Source organism: Olea europaea, chromosome 4 (assembly GCF_002742605.1).
Source record: "Olea europaea var. sylvestris chromosome 4, O_europaea_v1, whole genome shotgun sequence".
NCBI lineage: Eukaryota > Viridiplantae > Streptophyta > Magnoliopsida > Lamiales > Oleaceae > Olea > Olea europaea.
In genome coordinates this window covers 13,664,723-13,688,855 of record NC_036240.1, presented here as the reverse complement: position 1 = coordinate 13,688,855, position 24,133 = coordinate 13,664,723, and the positions used below count along the sequence as shown (strand labels likewise).

General features: G+C 32.1%; 2 long non-coding RNA genes across 4 annotated transcripts; one reads left to right on the top strand and one right to left on the bottom strand.

Moving 5' to 3' along the window:
* Window positions 1–12,734: 12,734 nt before the first annotated feature.
* LOC111393699 lies at window positions 12,735–16,455 on the top strand. 3 transcript variants are annotated; one of them, XR_002702481.1, is made up of 3 exons: window positions 12,735–12,913; window positions 13,445–13,578; window positions 14,170–16,455. It is a non-coding gene; the product is annotated as an uncharacterized LOC111393699 (long non-coding RNA). The 3 variants fall into 3 exon arrangements; XR_002702480.1 differs by having other exon boundaries at window positions 12,735–12,878; window positions 13,445–16,450; XR_002702479.1 differs by having other exon boundaries at window positions 13,445–16,450.
* Window positions 15,833–18,958, bottom strand: LOC111393700. The gene is made up of 3 exons (XR_002702482.1): window positions 18,420–18,958; window positions 18,226–18,258; window positions 15,833–18,005 (listed from the first exon to the last, which is right to left on the bottom strand). It is a non-coding gene; the product is annotated as an uncharacterized LOC111393700 (long non-coding RNA).
* Between the last annotated feature and the right edge of the window lie 5,175 nt (window positions 18,959–24,133).

Below are 24,133 nucleotides of genomic sequence, written 5' to 3'. Positions count from 1 at the left end.
GTCTTAAAGGTTTTGATCGTAAATTTACTAACGGTGAACTTGTGAATAAAATGCTTAGGTCCTTATCAGAGGAATAGAGTCCATTGAGGATGTTGTTCGAGAATACTAAGGATGTAAATACATATCTTTTGGAAGAGCTCTACGGCACATTAATGACCTATGAGCTAAATAATGCTGAGATTAAGGAGAAAACGAGAAAAAGTAAGGAGGAATCAAAGGAGCCTCCTAAACGAAAAATTGCATTAAAATCGGCAATTGAAGAAGGAACATTAAATGAAAATATGAGCGATGAAGAGTTTGATGATTTGGTCCTTCTTGTAAAAAGAATGGAGAGATTTTCGCAATAATCGAAAATTTCAAAAGAAAGAAGAAAAGGGGGAATAAAGGAGCAAAAAGATCATTTGTTATGATTGTGATAAACCGGGTCACAAGAGAACCGAATGTTCCAACAAAAAGAAAAATTTCAAGAAAAAGGCACTCCAAGCCTCATGGGACGATAACGACGATGAAGAAAAAAATGGAAATGATAATGAAGTGGCAAATATGTGCTTCATGGCAATCGAAGATGGGATATGCTCTTATGATGAACTTTCAAATTTATATGATGAAATGCTTGAAAATTTTGAAAAACTTGCTTTGAATCATGTTATCCTTAAAAAGAAAAATTCTATTTTAAAAGAAGAGATTAAGAAGATTTCGGAAAAGCACAAAGAAAATATTGATCAAAATCTCTTGATAAAAGAATTTGAAAAAGAAAATTAATGATTTAACAAACATTATTCATAAATTTACTGAAAGTAAGAAAAATTTTGATTTGATGCTTGATAGTCAAAAGTACGTTTTTGATAAAGGGGGTATTGGATATAAACTCTCTCTAAAACAAAAATCACTCAAAAATATGTTTGTTAAGGCTTCAAATACTTCTTGTAATTTTTGTAATAAAAGTGGACATGTATCCTTCAATTGTCTAACTAAAAAGAAATTTTTCTTTGAAAACAAATACAAGTGGATAAAAGAATCAGCGAAAACTAACTACCAAGGATCCAAGTTTAAATGGGTACAAAAAATCAAAACCTAAATTGTCTTTGTAGGTACCAAAGAAAACAAAAAGCAAATGGTTCTTGGATAATGGATGTTTGAAGCATATGACCGGAGACCGATCATTGCTATCAAACTTCCAAGAGAAGGATGAAGGCCATGTGACTTTTGGAGATAACGTCAAGGGTAAAATAGTAGGCTTTGGAAACATTGGTAACCACACATCCCCCTCTATTGAAAATGTTCTACTCGTTGATAATCTTAAACATAATTTACTAAGCATTAGTCAATTATGTGACAAAGGTTATAACATAAAATTCGATTCTTCCAAATGCATTATTAAGGATGCTACATCGAAAGAGGTGATTTTTATAGGAAGCCGAAGTAAATATGTTTATATTATAAACATTGAATTGGAAAATAATGAAAAATGTTTACTTAGCTAGAAAAATGAACCATGGTTATGGCATAGAAGACTTGAACATGTAAATATGGATTTTCTTTCAAAAATTTCCCAAACTTGTTTTGTAAAAGGTTTACCGAATTTGAAATTTGAAAAAGATAAAATATGTGATGCTTGTCAATTTAGAAAACAAGTAAAAAGTTCTTTCAAACCAAAACTTTGTACTTCAACCAAAAAACCATTACAATTTCTCCATATGGATCTTTTTGGACCTTCTAGGACGGCTAACTTAGGAGGTAAATATCATACTTTTGTTATTGTCGATGATTTTTCAAGATTTACTTGGGTTATATTTTTTGATACCGATTCAATTTGTTTAACATTTATATTGCAAAATTATCTTGTTTGTCATAATAAAAAAAGGGGGAAATTGTTGACCTAGTGGTTGACTTCTTGTTTTGATTATCACAAACAAATTGCGTTTAATTCTAACAAATTGAATTTAAGTGATTGATAGTGATTATTGTAAATTTATGACACGAAAAATCTAGATCGAGAATCATGCAATCTTGACACAAAACGACAAACACACAAGCAAGATTGAAAATTTACAAACGAAGAAATGGAAATCGAGCCTTCACGCACAAAATCGCATTGGATGAAGAAATTGAAGACATTAGCTATAGATGCATTTCTATACTCAAATGTAAAGGTAAAACATTTTAATATTTTGCATCGATTATAGCTCAAACAATTTTTATGCACGAGAATTATCATGACAAACTTTACTTGGATAAAAATTATTTTTAAAATATAAGTAATTTGACTTTTCACAATTAAATACTTATCTATTCGAACTATATTATAAAACCCTACAAGTACCTTAAAGAACATTTTTCACGAAAAAGAAAAATTCGATGGGCAAAATAATTGGCCCATCCGGACGTCCGGATGTGGTGTTCAACGGTCGGATTTATTACCGTTTGGCCAACGGCTAGTTAACCGTCCGAATCACTTGTCCGGATCTCCTGATTGATGGCTATAGATACCTCTCTTTATACCTTTTTTAAAGTAAGAATTCTAGAACATTAAAGAGAGTTATTTATTGATCTTATCTACCTTATTTTTCAATCTTTAAGAGATCAAAGTATTTATTTGTTAAAAAAAATTTTGAGTGAGTAACTTTTTGAAAAATCATATATCTCAATAAAAGTTTTTCACACAACACTTGAGCTATATTTTTTGTGATTTATTGAAGTGTTGTGCCTAATTCTCTCTTGATATTTAGTTGTATTCATATCATTTGTTAAGAGAGAAACTTTTCAATTGTAACTTTGATTTTCTTGTTCATAAAATTGTAGGTCATGTTGAGGTCCCGAAATGCTCAACGTGTAAAAGAATCGATGTTCCTTAGTTGTAAGTCACCGGAAGCGTTGTAAGGATTGGATTGCACCATAAGTCAATCAAAGATAGTGAAAAAGGCATTGCTCGTGACGGAGAGCTTGGTAACGGGAGACGTAGATCATGATTGGATCGAACCTCCTTATTACATCGTTTGCACTCTCTTTTCCCTTCCTCTTATTACTTTTGTGTTGTCTTTTCTATTCATAGTTATTTGCTTAAATTTGCGTTTATTTTCGAAAATGTTTCAAATAACCAATTCACCCCCCTCTTGATTAGTTGTTCTTGGGCTTTCACACATACCACTGCCACACACTACCACACCACCGCTAGAGTGGAGCCACCACAATAAAGCCACCGCTGTCGCCAGAGCCACCACAACGCACCATCCCACCCACAGCCCACATGAACAAAACCACCATCACCCCATCTACACTAACAAAATGCAACAAACTCGCCATCGAGAGTCCATCACTACCACCACCAACAAAACAACCGCCATCCCCAAATCCAATAAATCGCCGCCATAACCACCCAAGCACCACCAACAAATCAGATTCTCAAAATCGCCATCACCAGAACCAAAAGGCTGCTGGATGTGTGCAGTCATGTCGGCATCGTCATGCATGGCACTCGCCCTCCGGTGGTTTTGTGTGGATCGCCTTCGTCGATGGTGGTTGGTTGCGGCTCATTGAATGAGAATACAAGAGATGGGGAAGCGGCTCAATGAAGGAGAAGCCAAGAGGCGACATCGTGTGTGGCGCTCGCCACCAATGGTTTGTGTGTGGATTGCCTTTGCTGGTGGTGGTTGGGAAAGCTCAGTGAAGCAGAAGACGAGAGGCAGTGTAGCAACTCATGGAAGGAGAAGCAAGATAATGGGGAGAGAATTAGGGTTTAGGGTTGAAATTGTGTGGTAAATGAATTATTAGGTAATATAAAATATCAACCTCTGATTTTTGAAAGGTTAAACTACCCATCTTATTTTAGAATTGTGAATTTTTAAAGTATGGAATTGTGTAATTTCCACTTTTTTGAATTCGCCTAATATGTTTAGGAGTGACAAACAGATCGATCGGCTATTCAGATCATTAGGTCGACTTGTCCCAACTTAATTCATGGATGGCTTGAATTCGTTTTGAGAAGAGCCATAGACTGAGTCGATCTCAAACTTTTTACCTGATTTTTCGAAGTGCCTCAAACTTTTAACGGAAATTATAAATTAAGGTTTAAATTTTCATTTTCATGTATTTATCTATGATTGAATCCAAACTTTTCTGCATGTTAAATGGCCATTGTGTGCTTCTATAATTATGCATATATGCAGCTATTTATATATAGAGAAAATGAGGACGATGAAAATGAAATGAGTCTTTCAAGTAATTTTACCCTTTGTTCTTGAACGTTATTTACTTCAAAAATAAAGAAATTGTAATAAATTCCCAACTAGCTATCCTTTTTTTAAAGACTAGCAATTGGACCCCTTTGAAAATATATTTTCCTTCTTAGTACAGGAAAACATTTATTATACAAAATAAATCTCTCTTTTTGGCTCTAACCTTTTGAAAAACATTCGATTTAGTCATTTTACTTTTATATAAAAAATAAAACTTTTCACAAAAATATTTAAATATGTACTGGATGAGAATCTATTAGCATCATGGAAATAGTTTATTACCACACTATCAACCCTGAGGGGGGGTAGCTCAGTGCTCATACCTTGGATTTGCTCCCCAATGGTCACCAGTTCGAGTCCTCTTAGGGCTATTGAGGTGAGTATCCAGCTGTAAATTTCAGAACCCCGTGGAATGAGTCAAGATGCACGTGAGTTGGCTCAGACACCCATGGTTAAAAAAGAAAAAAAAAAAAAAAGCCTACCGCACTATCCTTCTCTTCTGTACTGCTTTCTTGAGGCTGCTTCTCTTCATTGTTAAGATTTATTCCATTTACGAGGTTAGGGTATCTCCAATGGTTGCACCATTTTGCACCATTTTTTGGTGCAAATTTGCTCCAATGCAACACCAAACTTTGCACCATTTTGGTGCAAAATGGTGAAAAATGTAAAATGTCTTTTGTGTCCTTATTTAACATTTTCCAAATAAATTTGTTAAGGGTATTTATGTCATTTGTGCTATATATTTTTCAATACAATAAATTATTATTATTATTATTATTATTATTATTATTATTATTATTATTATTATTATTATTATTATTATTATTATTATTATTTGCATTTAAAATAAATTTTAAATGTAAGACTTAATAATTAATAAATTAATTAAAAGACGAAAACAATTTAAAATACAGCAAACACAATTATTTATTAAAGTTAACACAAAATATATTAAACAACGACATACATACGATAATCTAATTTGATTTCATGTTTTCGTTCTTGTAGTGTTTTTATTAATTGTTCCGTATTTTTTATATTTATTAATGAATTTAGTCTTTTCCGTAATTTAACGTAATTATTTATTTAGTAATTTGTGTATTTATGAAATAATTAAATAAATAATATTTCAAATAAATAAATTATAAAGAATTAAAAAAGGGAAGAAAAAAGTTAAACACTATTTATTTGATGTAACTTTTGGTGTAATGATTGGAGATGAATTTTAGTTTGGTGCAAAATTTGGTGTAGGGTTGGAGATGGCCTTAGGTTCTTCAACTTTTTATTTCTCTCGATAGGTACACCTATTCGGCCCCTATGACCGTCTACTTGCTAGACTACAAAGCCTTATATCATATCTAGAAGTGCAATAGTATGTCACCTTTCTCTACTATTGTATTAATTCACATATAACACGACAGTAAATTTATAATGGCATCTAAATTTTAGTTTATTGTTATGAAAAGAGAGAAGAAGAGAAGAGAAAATGAAATTCAATAAATTTTTTTGTATTTTATTAAGAACAAAAGCCTTATATTTAAAGGTACGAATCAGGAATACAATCGTAATAATTTTTAGAATTGTATGGGTGAAATTGTCATTCATTAATAAATCCTAATAAACTTACCATTTACAACACTCTCCATTGAATTATATATTACAAAGCACTTGCCTCTAACTTACCACAAATAACTTTTTCTCGAGCACAAAATTCGTCATTTAATATGAGCTTCGAAATAAGCCCAATATCAATAAGAAATTTCTCACTAGATGAATACTTGATTATTTGACCGAAAGCTAAAATTTTGACACAGATTTATTTTAAATTAGTCCCTTAGTATCCCAAATTAACAAAACATGTCAAGATGAAATAGATGAAAATTTATTTTCGGTTGCTACATTGTTGGACATCGATGTCGTCATTCTTTTGAATCTCGTGTGTATGAAATAATTTTGGAAAAATATTATTCGTCATATCATCTTTGATATAGTCTCCTTTAAGTTATGCAATACAAGTTGCATTATCTTCATATAAAATTGTTAGATTAATATTTGTTGGAGTTAACCTCATGATGCTTGGATATGATGAGTTATGTTTCCCAACCTTACACATTTCCAGCCTGCTTCATGGATTACAATAATTTTAGAATGACTTGAGAATGTTACTATCAAGGATTATTTCACAGATCTATATGATATATAGCTATTCCTCAAGATGTAAACACATATCCTATTTGTAATTTAGCTTTATATGAGTCAGATAAATAACCTGTATCGGCATATCTCACTAAAACAGATCCCAAATTTTGAAAATATAATAATTACATATCAACAGTGTCCTTTAGGAGATGAAAAATATATTTAACATCATTCTAATGTCTTTCAGTTGATGGAGAATTACATCTTGCAAAGAAATTTATAGAAAAACTACGTCGGGTTAAGTGCAATTTGTAAAATAAGTTAATACTCTAATTGTATTAAGATATGATACTTCAAGACCAAGAATATTTCTTCATCTTCAAGTGGGCGAAATGAATATTTTTCACATCGAGTGACTGAACAACCATAAGCAATGCCAATAAATGTACATTATCAATATAAAAATATTTTAAGACTTTTTTGTATATGTAGATTGATGAACAAATAATCCTTTTGAAAAATGTTCAATTTGCAACTTGATACAAAATTTGATTTTTTCCAAATCTATTATATCAAATTCATTTTCAAATAATTAGTAATTTTGTTGAGCTATTCAGGAGTTCCAATTAAATTTATATCATTAACATAAACTGCCACAATTTTAAATTCAATATTTATTTTCTTTATGAAAACACATGAACAGATATCGTCATTTTTTAGCATTCTTTCAACAAATATTTGTTGATACGATTATACCACATGCATCTGTCTTATTTGGTCAACATTATTTCGATCGATATAATTTGATGTATTTATTTTGATTCATAATTATTATGAAGCCATTTAACATAATATTTTATTTTACAAGTGTAATAATATTAAAATATTTAAATAATTAACACTTTTATATTAAAAAGAAGACTTTATACAATTTAAAGGATAGAGTAGTAAAATAAAACTTCTCTCCCAATTCAAGAGATTATGCTAGCATTAGATTTAACCTTCTGATATTTTGAGATGTAAAATCAGTAATCAAACAACTAAATCAAGTTTTTCCAACATGTTTTTTTCAATAGAAATCATAGCTAATCTACTCAATTGCTCTTGTGACAAGGTTGATCGAAGATAAGACTTCATCAATTTCAACTTTGAAAAACTTCTTTCAACAAAGGCAACTATGACGAGAATAGTCAATAATACTCTATAAGCAAATTCAAGCATTGGCAAAACAACGGCTCATTCTCTTAATGTACTCCAATACATCAATTGCTCCAAAAATGTTTGCAGATATCACTTCCCTTAAAACTTTCAACTCAGAAAATAATTCTACCCCATCACTATTAGAAATCATATTATGCTTCAAGTAATTGTTAATGCAAGAACACTTCAACCTATCATCTGTTGGGAATTTACTTAAACATGCACAGCGGAAATAAACAGTTTCAATTCCCACCATGATTCATCTTTATATTTAGATAAGAACTGTGATGAGAATTATACCTTTTCTTGAATTTTGCAAACTCTTTTGCTTATCTTTATTCCAACAACTTGAATCTGTCTCCCACAGCTGTCCAATTGTCCAGCCTCCAATGAAATCCACACAGAGAATAAATTGCAACTGCTAGAGTTTTTCCTCTTGTGCCAGCAAGAATTATGAAAACAATATGGATCTCAAATCCTAGCAATATATTTATATAAATCCAAACGGGCTCGGCCCAGTCCGATCCAATATTTAATTAATCAATTTAATTAAATATGGTCCGTGAATTAATTAATCCAATTAATTAATTTTGGGCTATAAATAACCAATCCAATTAATTAATTTATTCAACGATTGTTAAATTAATTAATTGGCAATTTGCAATCTTCCAATTCTCTTTTGTGTGCGACCCATTAAGTTCCCGACCACGATACCTAACAATATAAAATATTATTTTGATCTAATTAAAATTGATAAATTAAACACCCTTTTAATTTATTACAAATTCACACTCGCCGTCCCAAATTGACATCTAACAATGTATCAGGGCAAGACATGTGACAGGAAATGTCACGTGGTATGACAAAATCAAAACTGTTCGTTTACCATGAAACTATAATCCCTTCGTCAATATGATCCGATCAATTACAAGATATGGAAGTGTGCTAATCTCAATTATCTATCATATCTTTTATTCTACTATTAAGTCAATATGAGTCGAAAACTCATTTTCGACTTATGTGTATACCTTGACCAAGGATTTCGTTATTGACTTAATTGAACGAAATGCAGATCACAATCTCTTATTATCTAAAAGTGACGAATCCTCTATTAATCATTCACAACCTTCATATAGTTCTTGACATATCCAAACGATGTCGTATTAACAGCCCTTGACAGAGCGATATCCAACACCGTCAAAACATGACTGTCCTCATACAAGGCACTATAATGACCTCAAGTAATAGGACCAATTCCATTACCGAATGTTAAAGATTAACCACTGACACTCAAATGTGGAATCTCTTCGTGGGTCTCCAATATTTTGTTCTATAACAAAACATCCACATGTTCATTTCAGTGTCACCACACTTTAACTCGTGAGATCAGCTACTTACTTCACAAGTAAAAAATGTCACACATGATGGTCTATATGTAATAACGATATCCATATCTCGTTATTACTTACGACCACGGATTATTCAAGATCCAATCATACGTAATTTGTATCTCACAATCACAACTCCTTGCGATTAACAAATCACTTAAACTTGGATTTTCGGACTCTATTATTTAACATTATTTATCAGAAAATTAATTTAAATAAATAAATAATAGATCTTGCCAAAATTAAATACATTAAATATATTAAAAATGTTTACAACCTAAGTCGATTGGACCTAGGGCATAACACTTACATCATCATCAATAGATTTAAGTCTTTTCAAACCAAATAAAAATTCAAAAATATCATCATATTTCTAAAATTGCTCAAATCTATTCCGAAGTGATGATAGAACTTGATCCACTATATACATGAAATAATTGATTTTAAAAGATTCTTCGACTATTTGCATAATCTCTTCAGAAGAAGTCTCATCAAACTAATTCTTTCTATGTATAACCTATTTTTCACTAAATATCGGTTCAATTTTTAATTCACTTACAATCTTTTTAGCATCAACCATGGCCGCTTTAAACCCAGATTCTCTATAAGTTTTAAAAAATGAAATGAGCACTTTTGAAAAATGAAATGAACCCTTTTAAATGGTATATAGCAACATCAATATGTATGTCCTCTGCTTGCAAATGTTTGCTTATTCTGTTAACATTATTCAACACTTCATACCAAATAATCATCCCAAGTAAGAATTCAAAATTGTCAATTTCATGTGTTGTCAAACACTCCGCCTCACCTTTTGTCTCGGGATCATCAACATTAGCCAATTGAAGTAAAGATTTTTTTATTTACAAAGCTTGAAATCTTATTGCTCTAACACTTTCAATATGGCATTCCCAACAAGTTTGTGACAAGAGCTTAAAGGTAAGACCATTTACATTCTCTTTGAAAAATTTCACTATCTAGTAGATGACGAAAATAAAGTGTATATATGTTGCACCACCCCAAAGAAAGATTTAGCTTTCGAACAACAAGTGACCATATTACAAATTGCAAGATTAAGACTATGACACCCACAAGTTTTTACCTTAGATATTATTCTTAATAATACTTGTCTCTAATATTCTCTATCTCTATTGATTTGTTCTTGCATACTTTTATCAATCGTTTTACTCTTTTCAAATCTTAATTCCATTTCTATCCATTTACTCATGCTATTGATGGGTTCTCAACTTACTTCATGCATTTTAAGTTTTTCACCAACATTTTTCCAATCATTTACTCCATCATGTGCGAATTGAGTTTTGATCCCATCATTCTTGAATAGATTACAACAAAAACAAAATACTTTATCCAAACTTTTTGAATATGTCAACTATTTTTGTATCAAATGTCTCTCCATTAGATAATCGTTGAACGTCATTTGTAGATGAAAAGTGTCGATTTGCTACATCTTTTGGAAAATTCGTATCATTTTCTCTTATAGGACCTGTCATTACAATTAAATATCTTAAATTCGTGTTCATATTTCCCCAATTTGCTAGATCAAAAAGCTTAAGGGGAAATTGCTCATTATCTCTGTCAATAGATACCTCTTTCATTCATCAAACAATTGTTGAATTTTTGATACACAATAAATCCCAGCTTATGATGTTAACATGGGTTAATATTATTTCACAGGCATAGGTCGATGAATAAAATAAATTCAACAACCAAATCCATGATTTACACCCGGCCCAATTGTAATTCCTCTTGGATGGCTTGAATCTTGGCCCATTTAAGTCTCTTAAAGGTCTAACTTAAAGCCTAACCCTAGAGTATATATGTGGCTCTAACCCTAGCCACTTTCTTGTGATGTTTTGTGTGATTTTGTGAGAAAAATAAAGGAATCCCGACTGCCCCCTTTGTGTGTGAAAAAACAGCCTCTAGAAGTGTCCAAAATATTTTTATACTTTGTGTAATTGGTGATTCCTTCATATTATACCTTTGTGGTGTCTCCTAGCCTTTGTGGTCAAAAATCATATTTTCTTTTTCTATGTGATTAAGATTAAATAGAAATTGAGGTGAATTATGTTGGTAGTGGGTTGGTGCCTAATGGATTAGTTGTTGATAGAGAAAGATACGTTGGACTGAGTCCAAAAATCACGGATTTTAAGATCATTTAAGAGAGCTTCCGCAACAACAATGTTCTTCGCCAATTGTATTATTTCTGTTATCATTCTCATTAAACACTTCTTCAATAACTACATCTTCATTATGTGTTCGTTTACCACTACTAAAAAACTTATCAAGTGTTCCCTCTTGAGATTTAATCAACTTTTCAACATTTTCCTTTTAGCACATTTAGATTCAAATTTTCTTGTAGGCATAATTATAAGCAAAGAGCAGTAAAACTTGATCGATGAGCCTGAATTGAAAATTCTCAAACTTCTCCAAAAAGAAAGGATTCAACAAAAACAAATGACTTGCAAATATATAGTTACAGAGGAAAAGAAAAAGTCTCCTTTGAGAAAATAACTAAAAGGGGAAAAAAAGGTCTACCCATAGCAAAATATTTTTCTAAATAAAATCAATTAGGAATTCAAAATCATGGATAGAATTTCAGATAATTGCAAATATAATTTCCCATAAGTCATTTACCCAAGTCAAAATGAGAGTGAAAAAGTATAAATATCTCGCCATATATTTTAAGTCAATACACCAATTCATGACTACAGATTTATGCCTCAAGAAGAGTAGAGAATATAAATACCAATATAAAAAGTGGAAAATCCTCATACAAATCCACCCTTTTGCATTGTCACTGGAAATATCAATTACCAACTACAGAAGCAAAAGAAATTGACAAATTGTGATTCACTAGCCTCAACAATTTTATATGTAATAATTCTTAGGCTCATGCATATAAAATTTTCAATTTAATGTATATATAGCTATTCAATTTTCCATGTCGGTACGACATCTTCAAATAATTGGCCATCTCTTCTTCTTTATTTTCCTTAAAAACCAAAAATAAATTGTGGTTTTGTTACCTCAACACAACACTTCAATAGGAAGACAAAGATGAAGTACTCGATTGGTTGGATAATCGTATTTCTAGCCGGAACTTTTTTTGGTAGCCTTTAAGGATTGGCCAAATCACCTATTGGTATTGAAGTTTGTAATTTCGATTTCTCTCACATTCTAAACGATGGTTCATCCGCTGAATTTTTTTAAGGATTTTGAGGTTTTGTATTGAGATGGTTTTTGGGTCTCTTTTTCTTTTTGAGAGGCCACCTTAAAATTCGAGGCCCAAGGCCATTGCCTTGCTTGCCTTGGGCAAAGGCCTAGTGTCAAGTATTTGGAATGGTTGATGATGAGTGTATTTTGAGCACTTGTTTGGACCATATTACTAAACTTTTATGTCATCAAATTATTGAATTTTACTTAATTTTGGTTAATTTTCTAGTGTTTTAGTGTTGAACCTATTTCGAAACAATTGAAAAGGAAAGAAGGATGAAGTTCAAAATGTAATTTTGGGATCAAACTCCACATGTTAGAAATTGAAGGACTAATTTGCATTAATTATAATAAAGTGAGGCATTGAAAGATAAATTGCAACTAATTGGGCCTCAAACTAATGATAAGAAAGTCGAACGTGAAAGAAATTCCTGTTGGAAAATAAAGCCCAATTCGATGACGGCTTTGGGAAAAAGGTTGCATGCTATTAATTATAGATATATATACACACACAATAAGAGGCACAGGAGAGAGGATGAGAAGTGGCGGCTGAAGGAGAAAATTATATAAACAAGCACAGAAAATGGAGGAAAAAAAAGGAGAAAATTCTACTGGCGGCTAGAGAAAAACAGAGACATCGATACACGCAGAAGCTGACGGAAAACCAAAAAGAAAAAGGAACAAGGTAGCAGGCAGAGAAAAATTGCTAAAATTAATCAGGTTCCGTTGATTTTTGGTGATATCTTTTCACGTTTATATGTTTAATTTCAACATTATACATTTATCATGAACCTTTTAAATAATTTAGAACAAAATAATTTAGCGTAACACGATATAGGAATTAAACAAATAAATGTGGAAAAATATCACCAAAAATTGACGGAACGTGATTAATTTTTGTAATTTTTCTCTGCCTGCTGCCTTGTTCCTTTTTATCTATATCTCTGTTTTTTTCCAGCCGCTAGTAGAATTTCCTTCTTTTCATTTTCTACTTTTTCTCCTAGGTGAGTATGTGTGTGGTACTGAATATTTCAAGTAGAAATATAAAATGATAATGCTGTCTTCTTGAAGGAATTTAATCCCGAACTGAACATTCCAATCTACACTGCTAGGCCGAAAGCTCTTAAACATGTTACCCGCACCTAATACCATTGTGCAATATAGAACTTTCTACATAAACTTGCCTAAATTATTTGCACTTATCTACTTTTTTCGTTACTGAGTAATAATATCATTTTCCATTTTTTGCAGGGACTGTGGTTGATTCTAAAATCTGTCATCCTACAGAGTTTGATTTTTATCTCTGGTATTCAGGTAAAACACCAGTACTTCTACGTGTAATGCAGAATAGCAGTGGCAAGTTTCTTTGTGACTAGCAATATAACGTAAGACATCTTTTCTAGCATAGAAAAAAATGTAATTCGGTATTCAATATGTTAATCTCGACTGCTAGAAAGGCATATTCTAGTACTTGTCAAAACGTTGTCTTAGATTCCCGTTTGGCATGGCTTTTGCTTTTACTTTTTGTATAAGAATTTTTGGAGAAAACTACCAAAATTTTTGTTTGAAACTAATTTTTAAACGTGCTTATTCCAGAGATACTTTTAGGGGAAGCCATATTTGACCGGTTTCCTTTAAAAGCTCTTCTAACTTGAAGAACCATCTTCATGAAATTAGCCAAACAGATCCAAAAGCAATTTTCGGATGTCAAAAGCCCTTTTAGCTTTTCAAAAAGCCATGTCAAATGGGCTGTTAGTCACCCCAAGTAGCTTGTGCAATTCATTATCATATAAAACTTTAATTGAACTCATTGACAAGGTCAATTTCAATTTCACAATTTTAACCCACTGGTGCATTTACATGTTTTAAAAAACAAAGATCATCAGTGTCACCATTTATTCCAATCTCGTCCCATTAGTTCGAGTCAATATTTTTGGTCACCGTGCTTTTATAACATGCGTCTTGGATTCTGGAAGTTGTGGACTTTGTACACACTTCTTTGACATTCAGGAAACTAGTAGGCCAAGGCATTACCATGCCCTTTTGGATGAAAATAATTTTTCGGCAGGTGGAATTCAGTTGTTGACGAATAATCTCTGCTATACATATGCAAGATGCACGCGTTCTGTCTCTGTGGGTAAGTGAAGACATTTTCCTCACACTGTCTTTTAATCGACATATCTGTACTGCTGTCTATCCATTGAGAGCCAGTGGAAGAAATCATAATAATTTTAACCTTGAAAGTGTGCCTTTTCAAGATGATCTTTTTTTCTTGAAGATGTTAATCTTGTATTTATTTCCCTCATCTAAGAAACTCAATCAATAGATTACTCAAATACCGAATGGTAATCAAATTATATTGTTCCTTGAGTGGCATTTCATTCAGACAATGAGGTCAAGAAAGGTGTGCCAGACTAACCTAGCAAATTTTTTGTGATTAATGCTATAAACTAACATAATTGTTGATCAGAATATGGTGGAGAAAGGGTTGTTTGTAATGAATCAATGAAGTAGAAAGATTTAATTCGCAAGAGCGTAATTAAACACAACAAATTTTGAAGAGTGTGTAAACCAACAAGAAAACAAGAAAAGGAGAAGAAATAGATCTGAGACAAGTGACAATCACTATTTCCTTAAGACAATATTGTCCCATATGGTGCCAACGGTATATGGCACTTGTGTCCCAAGATACAACGGATTCAACTTATGGTAAAAGTACTTTAAACCCCAAGTTTCAGTGAACTTAGAATGGAGCCTTCTCTCTACAAGAAGAAATGAGTTTGGAATGATTTGGAAGAGTTTTTGCAAGATATTTTATGCAATGCTTAATGCAAAAAATGATATGGGATGCATTATGGATGTCCAAAGGATCCTATTTATAGACGATGAGAGAGTGTGGGTGAAGTGATGCGCACCAAATCTCGCAACTTTCTGAAAGAAAGCATTACCTATTGTCGTTAGCCTATCACTGGCCTCTCGTTCAAGCGTCAGTGTCAAAATTTTAACATAACTTTTTCGCTAAGATGTTACTCGAGCGATCCTGGCATTGGAACGATAGGAGAACGACGGAGTTTGGCAAAATCCATGGAAGTTTTCCTTCTTTTTTTTTCAAGTTTGGATCGCAATTTTTCATTCATCCGGAATAGATTTTGAGATTCCAAAAATACCGTAATGATCTACTTGACGAGTAGAATAAGTTAGCCTATTTACATATATAACTTGACTATTAAATCAAATCCGAATATTTGGCTGAAATTGACACGAAACTCACTTTTTCACATTTATACTTAACCAAATTTTCTTAATTTTACACCAATTTTCAATAATCCCCACATAAAAGGAAATTCGAATATGTACATGCAATGCGAAAAATTTATGATACCTTGTAGAGGGAGAGAGTGGAATGAGATGATGATAATAATAAGTAACTTAACTCTTAAAATCTTCAACCAATTTTTTTAGTAATCCCTAGCATTATAGCTACGATCCATGATAATTATCTCCTTGAGTCCAAAACCTAGTCCAGAAGCTTCTTGTATATATTTTGTGTGCATATATAAATATGTAAATCTTTGTAGCTTGTCTGTTCTTGGCATGTATATCATATATCTTGTGTACATATATAAGTAATGAAACGAATGGAATGACAAAAAACGGTTCACATATTTTTATTGTTTGTTGTCTTTGTTGCTTAATATACGCTAATTAGGAATAAAATAATAAGAAATAGAAGCAGACATTGGTGGAGGGCTAAAACATCAATCATAGGAGGGATTTTTGCACAATTTGACAGATTCTCAGAGGCACGATTTCATTGAATGTTGGACAAAAATCAAATATAAACCAGCCAATCCACCCTTATCATCTGTAATGCTTCTGGTACATTTCATCAGGACAAGGAGCTTAATTCCTAAACCATATCTTGCTGGATGTCACTTCTGGGGACCAATGGAATTGTAACAAGCTTATCATTTTTCTCATTTCCATCTGAATGAGAGTGGCCAAGGAAGACTCATAGAACATTTCACATGCATTAATGGACAACCGGGACTGCCAAAGGTGTGTGGAATCTTGCCTAATACTGAAGAAAAAAATTGAGATGAGTATATACCTCACACACACACACACACATTAAATGTAAAGATCAGTTGTCCATTCCAGCTTCTACATTTAGAAAACCTTGAAGGGCTCCAAAACCAGACCTGTGTACAAAAGAGATGAGTTATCCATTACTATGAATCAACCAAAGGTTAATTAGTTCATGATTTTTCTGCTATAACAGTATATAATCTCCTGATCTTGTTCATGGAAATCAACATGCATTTATAATTAAGTTGAGACAATAAATTGTTGAACTCGAGTTACAGAATTCTACAAGTATGTGTAAGAATTAAAAGCATGTATTGATCTGGGACTGTCGAGTAATATGCAGTCTTAAATGATATGGGTTCATGAGATGAGAGCTGTCCATTCTGTTTCTACATTCAGAAAACAGTAAAGGAACCAACTCTTCCAGGAACTCTAAACCAAAAAAGATGAGCTGCCCATTGTTCTGTCAATGATACATGACTATATGCCAATAATTCATAAATTTGAATCAACCACAGGTTAATTACATGATGTTTTGATTTATTCTGCTTTAAGTATTTCTCAAGAAAGAGCACATTAGTATTCATAGCACTGAGATACCAAATGGAAGAGAAAATTTCAAGAATGTCCAAATAATCACGATTAAATCGTGGTTCCAAACAAGGCAATATCATCAACAAACTAAATCAATCTCGGCCTAGAAAAATCGGGATTAATGTTTAGACTTTAAATGCACGATCAGATCAAAATGCTCAATCATAAGCGTCTTGATCTGCTCATGCATTTTAAGGTGCAAATTTTCTTTTGGAAGGATCCTTGAGTTCCATCCTGATATAAGTGCATTTAGATCTGTAAATTTGTTGTCATTGATCCCAGTTTTGTTTAGGCGAAGTTCAACTATCTATTGAGAAATTTTCCTACTTCATCCTTGTAGCACTCAGATTTACTCAGTATATATAAATATAGTTCTGATTTGGTACACATTTTTTAGACAAAAGTGTTGTACAAAAATGCCAGGCTGCAAAACTTATGGGGAAAAATGCCAAAAAATACATAAGCTGTCTTGAAAACTAACCAACCACCAGAATTCTTAATGATAGAGTAGATCAGTCAGATCTACATCAATCAAGCGCCCCTAAGAATAAAAGACGAAACGTCAATAAAATTACAGTCCTACATAAAAAATTTCTGGCTTCAAGAAAAACATTGAACTGTAAATTAACAAGATATCATAAGAATCTCAATTCTTAGGATTAATCAGAAAATGAGACAAAAATGAGCAGATAGGTGAAAGAGTAGTAGGAAGGAGAGTTCGAAAGCCCACAGATAAGGTCTATGATTCAACTATGATATCACTATCATGCGGAGGCAACGAGAAGGCGGCTATTGCTCATAAAGTAAAGTAGATACGTGGGGGTAAGACCTGAAATATAAAGCGGACAACGTCTTTGCAGTGAGCCTTGGCACCTCAGAGACCAGAAAGAGGCTCTCTACGGTTTATGAGCAGCAGCAGGCTACCAAGTATAAGTCCAGAAAGTCTTTGAGCTTTCCCATCCCGCATTTCTGGAAGGAATGGATGAACCTTCTCATAGATTGATTGACCTATCGGCCCTCTCCCTTTTGGAAAGAAAGGGCATAGACAGAAAGCAGCGTCCTTCTCCTCAGGAAGAAGGCAATTGGACAGTGGCACTCGAATGATAGTAAGCATCCCTTCTTCTCTTTCCTGGTAAAAAAAGAAAAGAAAAAAGAAAAGCATGTAAAATCCCTACTCCATAGGTTGCATCAGAAATTAGTAAACGCTAAGAAACAAAAGGGTTTCTCGAAATTATAAGTCATAGAAATAATGAAATCAGTTCATTTTTCTATATATGAAAAGAGATAGTGCACGCAACAGATATGCAGAAATTGTACAGGTAATCTAGGTATAAAACATCAAGGCTCACCTCCTAAAGCACGTCTAGGGATCCACGAAATTTCTGTCAAAAAATACTATGTATCCATTAAATCAAACAATTACACCAAAAGGAACAAAACCATAAACCGGTGTAAAAACACATAAACGTTCTATAACTGTCAAAAAGCATTCAAAATTCAGATGAACCCAACATATAAACAATACAATAAGGAAACTGCATACCATTCTTTCAACAAAGAGAAACCTTAACGATTGAATTAGAAAATAGGGTTTCATGCCACCAGCATCAGATGAAGCAACCACGTGATCTTATCGTTCCTCAACGAAGAAGAAACGTTTAGATCACGCTGGCAGCTTTAACTCATAATAGTGCATGACGATCATAAAACCGCCAATTCGTCAGTCTCCGACTAAAGTCCGTGACAACTTGCTGAATTCCCATTAGGGTATTTTGATAAAGGAAAAGGAAACCTAGCTAGCTACAAAGGGTATTTTATTCATCTTGTACCTAGAGAAGAAGAGCATATGGGGTTTAAATAGAGGTATGAAACAGTAGGGATTTGTAGGGGAATATAGTTTTGGTGGATAAAAGATAAAAAATTGGTGAAGGAAAAGCATAGGATAAGCATATAATAGAAACAAAAATGTATAGATGCTGAAGGTGGTCCTCACCTGCTGGATTCAAATTGAATATTTGTCACGCCTGAAGCTCCAGTTTAGCAGACTGTACACAGGTTTGTAATAGTAAAAGTTCCTATATATTAATTTAAGAGCATTTATTAACTTAACTTTAGGGTTGAAATGGTGTGGTGGGGTGGGGTGGGGTGGGGACCCTAATAGGTATATATCGTGCACACACAAGAATACGTGCGTGTATAATTACAATTTGCATATTTGAGAAAGCATCTAAAGATGGGCCAAATACGTTTGTTTTGGCTTATAATTGAGGTGGCGGTATAAAAATAGATTTCGAGTTTAATTCTTGTGGTCACTTGTTACGTGTTAGGTATTTGAGGGAAAAGATAAACTCAATCCAAATTGTAAAGCGTGTATGGCTTGAGTCTTCAACCCTCCACGCCATATTTTAGTTTCCTATTGAAAAATAATAACAAAAACATAAAAAAGGAAATATATATTAAGTCTTGATCCCTGGTGTGATATGTATGAGACATGTTTGTGGACCCTAAAAGGCTTGACATTTTCTAAACATATTGGCTCAATAGATGCTCCAAATCGAGCTTTTTCGACGTGTATGTCATATCTAATTTAGCTTACACGGGAGCTCAGGACTTGGCGGCGTCACATTTTGTAGACTCATTTGGCTATAGGTGGTACAAATTAGGCTAGTCCAACATGTTTCGACACTTTTAATCAGCCCACACATGTATGTTGAAGATAAAAATATAAATGAATAATTTGCTTCTTTCTAATAGTTAAGAATCTAGACGAAGTGGTTCAACCAAACAAAAGTGTAAACTATAGTAAGAAAGGGTACCATATTGCTTTCATGTAGATTCAAAGAAAGAAGAAATGAAAGAGCATCTCAACCTAATAAAATTATTATGTGAATCTCTCTACTTCCCTCTTATTTAATAATACATTGCTCCTTGACTCTCATTTTTTAAGAGTAGATTTTGTAAAAAGTGATTTTTAGATAATGCATTATTAAAAAACCAAGAAAAATCTTGAATTTACGTGCAAATTTGTTTTGTTGAAAGAATGTGTGATAAAAAAAAAAATTTGAATTTAAAGGAAAATGAATTTTAAAAAATAAGACTCAATAGTTTACATGTTTTTAACCCTAGTTCCCTTAATAGAATCTTTTCTTTGTTCAGTTGCAATGGGCATTTCTTCCATATTTTGCCATTTGTTGGACACTCACTAATCAAAAACAACTGTAGTTTTACAATTATATGCAGATAATTATGAAAATGACTGCTATGGTGATTCTTACTTATTTTGAGAAATATCATATTTAGTCCCCAACCTATACAGTCACTTACTAGTTAATACTCAACCTTCAAAATCTCACTTTTGAATGGTCTACCTTTAGCATGTTTAGCAAATTACTATTTTTGGCAAATTCCTCAATTCAAGCATTAAATACAGACATAGGCAGGAAGGTTGGTGTCATGTGAGGTACGGTGGGTAGGGTTGAGTTGTCAGATGTGTAGCCTAATAAATTGTACATTTTTTTTCTGTTGAGAAAAAAAATTAATCTTTTTGTGAAGTATTTAATTTTTAAATAATGTGATTCCTTTTTATGAAACATATTCCATATTTCCAACACTTTATCCATAATTAGATAAATTGAAGTGCATCTGAGTATCTAAGGGCTGCTAATAATAATCACGACTGACACCTCTTAAGCCATTTGTTGCATTTGCCAGCACACTTAGCTTTCCACAATTTTCCTTCTTTTTTTTTCTAACATAAAAAAATAAATAAATATATATATATAATCACGTTTTTAACCTCTATATGTCGTCTGTGGAGAAAATTTCAATTGCCTGCCTAATTTGTTGAATTAAAATGAATTCGAAGTATTACAACACAAAAATTGTGGATTACCCTGTTTTTTTGAATTCGCCTAATATGTTTAGGAGTAACAAACAGATCGGGCTCAACTTGTCCCAAATCAGTTCATGGATGGCTTGAATTCGTTTTGAGAAGAGCCATGGACTAAGTCGATCTCAAAATTTTTACCTGATTTTTTGGCGTGCCTCAAACTTTCAACGGAAATTATAAATTAAGGTTTAAAGTTTCATTTTCATGTATTTATCTACGATTGAATCCAAACTTTTCTGCACGTTAAATGGCCATTGTGTGCTTCTATATATATATATGTGTGTGTGTGTGTGTGTGTGTACATACAAGTCTATTGACTTTTCTCTGTTCTCTTCTCTTTTCTTCACTTTTATAACACGTTATCAGCACGATAACTTAATTTTTCAAAGTTTAGTAATGGTAATAATTTTTATAGGCATGAATATTTATCACATGTACCAAAATTAATTTGGTAGCATGTAAATTCTATTTATACATACGCATTAATTTGTGCTTCGTCCAATTCAAATCTAATATGTGTTTCATGGTACCAATCATAAATTGGAGGCTCTTTTGTCCACTACAATTGCATTAATTTCTAACTCTTAATTTTACTTCTTGGTTATGTGGCAATCAATTGCATGAATTTCTATAAATCCATTTATTTAAATCATATTCAGGCGTCGCAATCATTAGATGCATAAGAATTTGTCTTTAATCCATCTTTTCACGTGTGGTACAACCTCTTGTTTTAAATTTTCGAATATGAGTTTGAGTCAATTTAGGTTAATTTGCGCAGTAACAATTTGTACTTTGCTTTAATTCATGTATATGAATTATTGAATATTATTTACTATGTAACACGTGTAGCATTAGATGTATTAATTTATGTAATTCTTTCTTTAATTTTTTTATGGATGTAAAATATATGTTTATAGTGAAGAATAACTTTAAAGCATATCTTTTCAAGATTTTTTTTTTTTTTTGTAATACATGTTTGGTAATTAATTGTAAAATATAAATTCATATCTAATCTATTTGGTAATTATTATTTTTTATTTGTATGGTAATTAATATTCATTAACTTGATTAAATATTTGTGCTGCTCTATCATAAATTTTAAATTAATATTTTATCATGTTGTTGCTCCTGAAGTATCGAAACATTATAATTAATATTCTAGAAGAGAATTAATCGAAGATCTATCTATTATAAATATTTTGTTGATACTCCTGAAGTAGCACAATATTATAATTAATATTCTTGAAAAATATTATTTGCTCCTAAAGAGCATAAATTATATTTTTCGATATTCTAGAAAATATTGACGTATTAATCTTGAAGAAATAATAATAAAATACAACGTACTCCTGAAGTAGCATATGTTTCGAAAAACATATTATTTTAGTGTTTATCCCTAAAGGAAAACACGTAACTTATGTTATGTTAATATTGACTACTTGATTAATTATTATATGAAGTTTAATCATATTTTTCGAAACTAATTATATTTTCTTTTACTTTATTGTATAGTTAATCAAATGGCAAACATTACAAAACTTAAGTTTGTTGCACTTGACATCTCTGGCAAAAATTATTTATCAAGGGTATTTGATGCTGATATCCATCTTTTCTCAAAAGGTTTGAGAGAGACAATTAAAGAAGGAAATAAAGAATCCCTGCAGAATCATGCAAAAGCACTCATCTTCCTTCGTCATCATCTTCACGATGGACTAAAAATTGAATATTTTACTAAGAAAGATCCACAGGTTCTCTGAAAAAAAAATTAACTGAAAGATTTGATCATCAAAGAACTATAGTCCTCCCCAAAACCCGCTATGAGTGGATGCACCTTTGTTTGTAAGACTTCAAAACTGTTAGCGAATACAATTCTGAATTGTTCAGAATATATTCAAAATTGACATTCTGTGAAAAAAATCACCGATGAAAATATGTTGGAGAAAACCTTTCCACCTTTCACGCCTCGAATGTGCTCCTGCAGCAGCAATATCGCGAGCGTGGTTTCAAGAAGTACTCAAAACTTATATCTTGTCTGCTTGTTGTTGAACAAAATAATGAATTGCTGAAGAAAAATCATGGGTTACGTCCAACTGGTTCTATACCATTGTCTGAAGCAAATGGTACTGTATTGCCTAAAACAAATACAATATCAAGACAAGGACACGGACGTGGACGTGGACGTGGATTTGGACGTGAACGCGGACGTGCACGTAGAGTAAATCATGGACGAAATAATCAACAAAGTTATTAACAACAAGGAAACAATTTCAAAATGCACAAATTAAATGAAAGTAGCATACCTAAAAAGGTACATGAAGAAAGTTGTTTTAGATGTGGAATAAAAGGGCATTGGACACGTACATGTCGTACGGCAAAACACCTTGTGGATTTCTACCAAAAATCAATTAAGGGAAAGGGAAAAGTGGAGACAAATTTTGCTGACATGATGGTCCAATTGATGTGACTCATTTGGATGTCTCCGATTTCTTTACTAATCCAAATGGAAAAATTAACCATTTGATTGGGATGGTGTAATAGAAGATATAGATTAATTTATTTACTTTTTTATGTTTCTAGTATTTCCCTTTATTTTAGTTTGAAATATATTTTTACTTTTCACAAAAATTTTGAACTTTATTATCTATCGCTAATTTCACAGTATTAATTATGCTTATCATTTTGCATTTAAATTCAAGTTTTTTAAAAATAGATCTATTTTGTTATATTGATAGATTCATGATGGATTCTCAAGACACCTGTTTGATTGATAGTGCAACTACACATACTATTCTTCAAGACAAAAAATATTTTTTTGGACTTAATATTAAAAGAGAATAATGTCAGTACAATATCAGGTGTATCGAATATCGTTGAAGGCTCCGAAAGAGCTTGTATTATTTTACCAAATAATACAAAATTATATATTAACGATGCACTTGATTCTAGCAAATTCAAAAGAAATTTGCTTAGTTTTAAAGATATCCGTTACAATGGATATCATATTGAGACAACACAAGAAAATAATATCGAATATCTTTGTATAACTTTTTTTGTATCTAGTCAGAAGCAGATAAAAAAAATTTATGCAATCCCATCGGCATGTATTATACATTTTAAAAAAATGGTTGAATCAAATAATGTCACGAACCTGAAGTTCGTTGACCCAAAATATTTTATACTTTGGCATGATCGACTTGGACATCCAGGAGCTATAATGATGCGTTGAATAATAAACAACTCACATGGACATCCTTTAAAGAACCAGAAGATTCTTATACCTAATGATTATCCATATGTAGTTTGTTCGTAAGGCAAGTTAGTCATTAAATTTTCAACTACAAAGGTCAATATTGAATCTCCAACTTTTT